Raw genomic sequence first — 7,310 nt, 5'->3', positions numbered from 1 at the left:
ATATATCTTCATGATTTAATTTTTCTTTATAAAAGTTTGGTTTTTGTAAAGCAATCATCAAAGTGTGACAATGGATTATAGATAGTTAGAATATTAGGTAAAAAAAGGAAATAAACTAGGAAAGCATTAACCTTACAACATGCCTTTAGTTTTTCTTAGCATATTGTCCCCACCCATGCAAAAATGAGAGGAGCAGAATAAGACCAAATCTTATGCATGCATAAATCATAATATATAGCTAGCTTGTGCTCTATGTTGGAAGTCTCAGTGTCATTCATTTTTTCATGAATATCCTTTATTAGTTTAGATAAATTTAGCTCTTCTTTGTGAATTATAATGGACTTGAACTTTCAAGACAAAGATAATGCACTCTAATACTAATTCTACACACTCATTCATATATACAACTAGGTTGTTCTTGGTATTTACTATGGAGTTTTTGGCTAGCTGCTTTATTGATATTCAAGAGTTTGTTTCTTGATTTTGGGTGAATGGAAAAGGAGTTGTTAAGTAGTAAGTGTTCTCATTGTGGGCATAATGAACACAACTCTAGAACATATTTTAAAGTAGTTAAATTATTGGAAGTAAAGATCAATGCAATGGAGGGAGAAATGTAGATGACAAAGAGTGTTAGTAAAGGGGACCTCATTGAATATCCTTGGTTTAGTAGCTTATAGTAAGATTATGGAGCGGCAAGAGATGAATGGTATTTTTCTGATGGATTAATTCACACTTCTAGCAAATCTGGAGACAGAAAGAAAGGTGAGAAAATATCCACTAGTTCTAATTCCATTGAGTTATTTTTATGGTGTAATGTTTTCTTTTACTTCTATTTTGATAGATTTTTTTGGAATGAGATTGAGGCTTAACCTATATTTCTATTTGTTTGGGTTGTTACTAAAATTCTTTAGGATTACATTTATGTTTAGTGTTTTTTATTTTGATTTTGTGAATTTTTTTAATCAACATTTCTAATCACACTTCTGATCTATCATCATTGTGGTAGATTGATTATCTTTAATTACTTTTTAAAAAATAAGAAAGTAAAAATAATTAGTTTATCTTTAATAATAAATTCTTTATGTAATTTAAATATGTAGTATTCAATGAAGATAAAAATATATAATATTTAGAAGAAACATATTAAATTATGCAATTTCAAATTTATTAATATGCTTCAAAGTCAGATGAAAAAAATATTCATTTTCCCTAATCAATCGAATTCATATCCTAAGAAATATCTAAAGATATTCCCTATTGAATTTAAAGGTTCCAAATGCATATGCTCTACATGTAGACTACCTATGTGTATCCATTTAGGAAGATTCAATGGCTTAACATTCCTTTGGCTCGACATTTGGCCTCCATTTGAACTGGACATCACGTCCTTTAAATAATAAGTGTTTTACTTCTAAGATTTTATTAGTTCCTTCCGTGTAGGAAACTATTGTCTAAAGGTTGCCATTAACTCATTATTAAAACATTTTTAAACATCCACTCTCTATTGCCGCATGTCCTATTTCTTACGCTATCTTATTCTTCTACCATGGCTGAAGTTGCTTGATGTTTATCACTAGTAGGGGATATTCGGATATGCACAACAATTGAGGCAAGAGAAGAGGGGATAATCTACAATCGAGGATAGAGAAGAGGGGAGAGTCAAGGTGGATGATAGGACCTCATAAAGTTTTTTTTAGGCTTTTCGATAGAACGAGGTTTAGGGCCGCTCGATGCTGTAGAATTTCAAAAACCACCAGCTACCTGCTATGGCCTTCCCTCCTTCATTCAGGTGTGACGCGTGCCTTTATCTTTCGACTATAGAAGACCCCTATGGTGATTACAAAATAGAGACCAAACGAGATTCTTTTGTGCAGGATGCATTTGTTGTACCACTAAGGGGAATAGAGTGATGTGTTTGTAGAGGCTGCTCAGAGGTATTCTAACCCTTGTCTTTGTTTTGGTGCTTCTAAACAATGCACATCATTAAAGTTTGGGGTTTTCTGGTGCATGTTTTTTAGTGATCTCTTTATTTTCTCACTATTTCTACATCTAACACAATATCATAAGACTGTATTTAGCTAGGGCAAGATGATCAATTATGGTAATATTTTAAGGAACAATGATGTTGCTATCAAAATCTGCAATTTCAATAGGTAATCAATACACAGCTCTTCCGAATAGGGAAATCTTTGTAAATGCTTGACATTACTGAAAGTTGTAGTGATTTATCTCTATGATTTTACTGTTAGAAAATGCTGAAGAGACTAACAATTAACAATTTTCGTAGATAGAAAAGATTTGACACCCTCGATGAAGAAGAGCTAGAAACTTGATACCAGAGGAAACTATTCTTAATTTTGAGGGCAATGAATATCCAAATCCTGTTGAAACTTTGCACAAAATTTCATCATTTTAAAATGGCCTCAAGTACATTTTCACTTAGCTGAACATGTTCAAGATGACATGTCACAGGTTGAGGGAAACCCTAGAATGACTCAGAAATGTTTGTTAGCCTAATATTTGTGAGAGACAAAGACCTAAGTGTCACAAATGAAAAGAAAGACTCACAAACATCTATCTTAAATCCACGTTGTCTTCATGGTCATAGAAAGCTAAATTAGAACATCATTCCAGGCTCCATCTTCTCTTTTTCAAAGAATTGGTATAACAATACATCAATGCTCAGAATTTTAGCCCTACCCTGCAAATCCCAGCAGTAATGAAAGTAAAATAATCTTCCATTTTTATTCAAAAACTCAAAATAAATTATTTCTCTTCAGGTAAATAGGTTTCATCTTACAAGCCTGAAAGTAAACAACCTGCATTCAAATTTATCAGTGATTAATCTTATGTTTCAAGACCAATCAGATTGCTTTCTTGTCCTTCACCGATAACTGCTTTCAATATTTTTTCCTTTTTAAATAAAAAAGATGCTTGAATGTTAAGGGCAGACTGTCCAATGTATATGCTGGCTCATTTCTTATCATGAGATTAATGCATTTACAATAATCAAGGTGGGAGAAGAGGCGAAGATCGAGGAAACTATGTTGGATTTAGCGTTGTATTTGGGGAAACATTATATTTTTAGTTTTGTATGGATAGTTGACATCTTTTGGCATGATGGGGGAAAATACACCAAGTGGCCATTAAGCTTCTTCCCTTCCATGCACATGAGACACATGGCCAATGTATTATGCACTTGAGACACATTTCCCATGTATTAAGCTCTGTGTCCTCTCTTCTTGACTCATTTGTACCAATCTACCCAAGTAGGTTGAAACTTCTTCCTAGAGCAATGTCCCTGAAAGAGCATCACTATCTATAGCAAGCTATCTAATCTCAGCAAGACCTCCTATGCTATGCTACCATCAATCTCACTACACAAATAGTTGCCTCTCAAGTCTAAGACTCTAAGCTTATCAAGCCCCCAGATTTTCCTCTGAATGCTACCAACTAGAACATTATTAGTAAGATTCAAAAATTCCTAACGCCTTAAGATTTCTGAGATCTAAAAAAATGTGACCTTGTAGATTCATATGTGGTAGAACGAGAGAGATGATAATGCCACCCTTGCAACTCACACTAGTCAAGTCACAAGCAGATAAACTCTCCATTTTCTAGTTTGCAAGTCCATCAGAGTTTTGAAGAGCTCCCCTGAATACCACAAGGACATCCATATCAGAGTTACCAAATACCATCACATTCAATAGATATTTGATCTTGGAAAACAATAACAGCTTGGAAGTTGCCATGGCTCTAAACCTTGTGCAAAAGTGTTGCTAAGTAAAACTGATTTCGAAAGCCTGAACACAATTTTCTACATAAGCTCTTTTTATAACCACCATGGACTCCAAAAACACCATGTTGTGGATTTCAAAATCAAAACAAAATTCAAATTTCAATGCACCCACAGAAGAAGCGGTATATGGACTGAAGAATGGCCGAAGAATTGGTATAGACACACTAGTTATATAGATAGAAAAATATCAAGCGGCCTAGGCAAGGATAGGAGATGATTAAGCTAGTCTAAATGATTTCAAGCATGGCAATATTGATAATCATTCCATCAATATCCAGCTCAGCCTGTGCAAAAATTGGTCGACCAGAGAGATTAGTACCAAAGAAGAGAGGTATATCTCGACCACCAAGATTATTTTAATGAAGAGATGTATTTATACAAACCTATCTTTGATGATACTGAGAGCATATAGATTACAGACATACAAAAAACATCAGATTTGTGATGCTGAGAGGTATGATATTTACTTTTATGTTGTCGCCTGAGTCTCTTTTCCTAGTTTTGTAACTTTGATTAGGCCTTCCTCTCTGGGCAGTGTACAACTCTTTCCTCCTGCTACCCTCAAAAAAATTCATTGTTGTCATCTATGTCCTAGAAATAACTTACTATTTTGGTGACAACAATTTTTTTTATCAGATGTTGTTTGTGGATGCACTATAATTTACACAAAATAAGGTTCTTCTTTTTGTGTGGATATTCATTCCTCGAAACTTATGGCAAGAGGCAAGGTGAGGAGGAGATTCTGTGTACTAAAACATGAAAGTGGCATTGCATGGAATGCTACCATTTTTTTTGAAGTTATAGCATGCTTTGAACCATTGCGAGATGAGGTAATGTTAATATTGTCAACATCTTCATTTTTGTAGTTAGTTGCGAAAGTTGCAGATCCTCATACGTATTTGGGGCTTTGGGGCTTTACTCTCTTTCCATGATCTAAGCTTTTAAATGCTCTCCAAGCTCAAATGCTCACAATTCTTCTGTATCCTTATGATTCTAAAAATTTTGTGTTCTAGTTAAAAAATCTAAAGTGCAAAATGCATTTTTAGATTATACCACAAACTTCCTAAATGACAACCATGAGCCACAACTCTTTAACAAGTACATATGTAGAAATAATAAGCTATTCATGTCCATTATCCAATAGCCATTTCATCAGGTGTCTGTAATTATTGGCTTTTCCATGCAGTTGTGGCTTTTGTAAGAGCACAAAATCTGTGGCCTATTCTTTCACCTAATATCACATTCCTTTCAGATGCCATGATTCTAGTAAAAGTTGTGCTATTGGGATTTTCCTAGACTACATCGTGACTAGTGCTACCTTCTCTTTAATTTTACTATTTTGCTTTGCTACTTGATTGAGTTTTCATCCTTTTTTCATTGATGTCACTTTGTATATTTTGAACAAAGAGATGGGTATTTCCAATATTGAAGCCATTGACTTTGCTTAACAAACACCAACTTATACTTGAAATGTTGTGGTGTTACCTTCTTTTAATAATTTTTTCCAAAGAGGGCCTTTACATTGTGGATTTTTTTTATTCGGTTGATTCTTGTCTACTTTTATGCACTAGTTATGGATTCCCAGCCAAATTCATATTAGATTAGAATTATTCAAATTTTTGGTTGGTCAAAAATTAAAATTTGATTGATAAGTTTGATCAGACTTTAATGAGCTTGAGATTTATTAAAGCTTAAATTTCTAAGGAGGTGGAGATAACAACAAAAAGATAGTCTAGAATCAAAGGCAGCTCGATAGTACCCCTCCCATCAATTTCTAATCATGGAATTTTAGTTCCAGCTAATCTCAAACTCTTTAATAGTTTATTTTCATTTTAGAAGTTGTAATTTATCAATTTGTTTGCTTTCCTGGACATGTATCAGACCCATGAAATTCCATTGGAAAGCATCCTTATGAATTCATTTTTTATTGTATGTCTGGGCTCTTAGCATGAAACTTGGACTCATTCTTACATCTGGCACAACAAAATCTCTCTTAGCCTCAATATAGAATAGTAAGTGACATTTGTAGATTCAGTCTCCTTTATTTTCTTCTTTCTATCTCCATTTTCTCTGATGATTTTTATATGACTATGAACTGAGAAACTTTGTTATTGTTTGTGTGATTTATCTGAAGAGTTTAGTGGATATGCACTATATTAGGAGAGCCTAGCTACAAGTAGAATAATGTGTTTTTTTCTTCATTGTAAAAACTTGTGTATTGGGCCTATGAATGTATACTCTATTGGGCTATCATTTCTTTGTGATTACATTGATAGGACCAACATGACTCCATTAATCTCTTAGTAGAATTAATCCATTTACAAATGTCTTCAACCTAATTCATGTTACAAATACAAGTAACTATCTTATTTTTAACTCGAAGTTAGGCCCTCATTATTCTAATCTCTAAATTAACCTATCTTGACTAGTCTAGGCAGGAACTATGCTGCCCTGCAGCCCTTGTTTCTAATAGACCCATAGAAGAGATTGGCATTTTGAAGCCCTGGCTATTAAAATAAATGAAACCCATTTAATTGAAAACTTCAAAGATGTTTCTCTTTTCTCAGGACAACTTCTGTGGCATTAGCTATAAAGTTTGTGAAATTTTGATTTTTTTTAGCTTTAATTTGAAGGTAGATTTGGAAGGCTTTCCTTTCATTTTTTTGTAAATTGGAGGTGTTAATTTTCCTTTATTTTGTTCATATTGGATAACTGATCAGTGGAAGAAGTTGTCTATAGAGATGGGATTGTGGGAGGCTTTTCTTAGCTGGCTCAAAGGCCTATTTATCAAACATGAAATGGAAGTATAATTAACAAGGCTACAAAATGAACGAAAGACAACACTTGTAAGTGTCATTGCAGTTAGTGGTTATAGCGAGGACATGATTTGAATTGTTGAATTTAACATGTGAAAAGCTTTGAAAGGAAATGTAATAATCAAGCTATGGAACCTTGGGAGACAACCTCATTTTTGTAGTATGTAGGAGTGCTATTGTCGTGGTGTCTCTGCATTTGTATATGTGGTGCATGTAGAAGACAAGGACAATATAAGCATTTTTGGAAGTGAACTGCATGATTTGTTGAACAAACCATCATGGCATGGAATTCCATTGCTATTTCTTGGAAATAAAATTGATAAACCAGAAGCACTATCAAAGTAGACATTGAATGACCAAATGGGTTTTGCAATCTATAACTAATAGAGACGTTTGCTTCTACATGGTATCTTGCAAGAACTCCACACACATTTATTTTATTGATTGGCTTGTAAGCAATTCAAAGGCAAATAAATGATCTGAGTTGTTAATATAAATGTTTCTATTTGGAGATTCACGTTTTCTATAAGTTACTATTTATCCTAGAATTCATTGATAACTGTTAGTTATTGACAAGTCATACAATACCTCTTTATCAATGTCAAACCTCAGGTTGGTTTTTTGGTATTGTACATTTAAACTATTCTTTAATTAATGATGTTTCATGATATGTAATTCTATGTCATGAAAAAAGT

The 7,310-nt window shown here is 33.5% G+C and overlaps 1 pseudogene; it reads left to right on the top strand.

Moving 5' to 3' along the window:
- The first annotated feature begins 6,540 nt into the window (after positions 1-6,540).
- On the top strand, positions 6,541-7,093 carry LOC149566259 (ADP-ribosylation factor-like protein 8b pseudogene; annotated as a pseudogene).
- Positions 7,094-7,310: the final 217 nt, after the last annotated feature.

The sequence above is a fragment of the Cupressus sempervirens genome, chromosome 3 (genome assembly GCF_028749045.1).
Source record: "Cupressus sempervirens isolate cs-2001-9-10 chromosome 3, ASM2874904v1, whole genome shotgun sequence".
Taxonomy (NCBI): domain Eukaryota; kingdom Viridiplantae; phylum Streptophyta; class Pinopsida; order Cupressales; family Cupressaceae; genus Cupressus; species Cupressus sempervirens.
The sequence above is the reverse complement of the archived record's forward strand: the minus strand, read 5'-3'. Positions and strand labels throughout refer to the sequence as shown.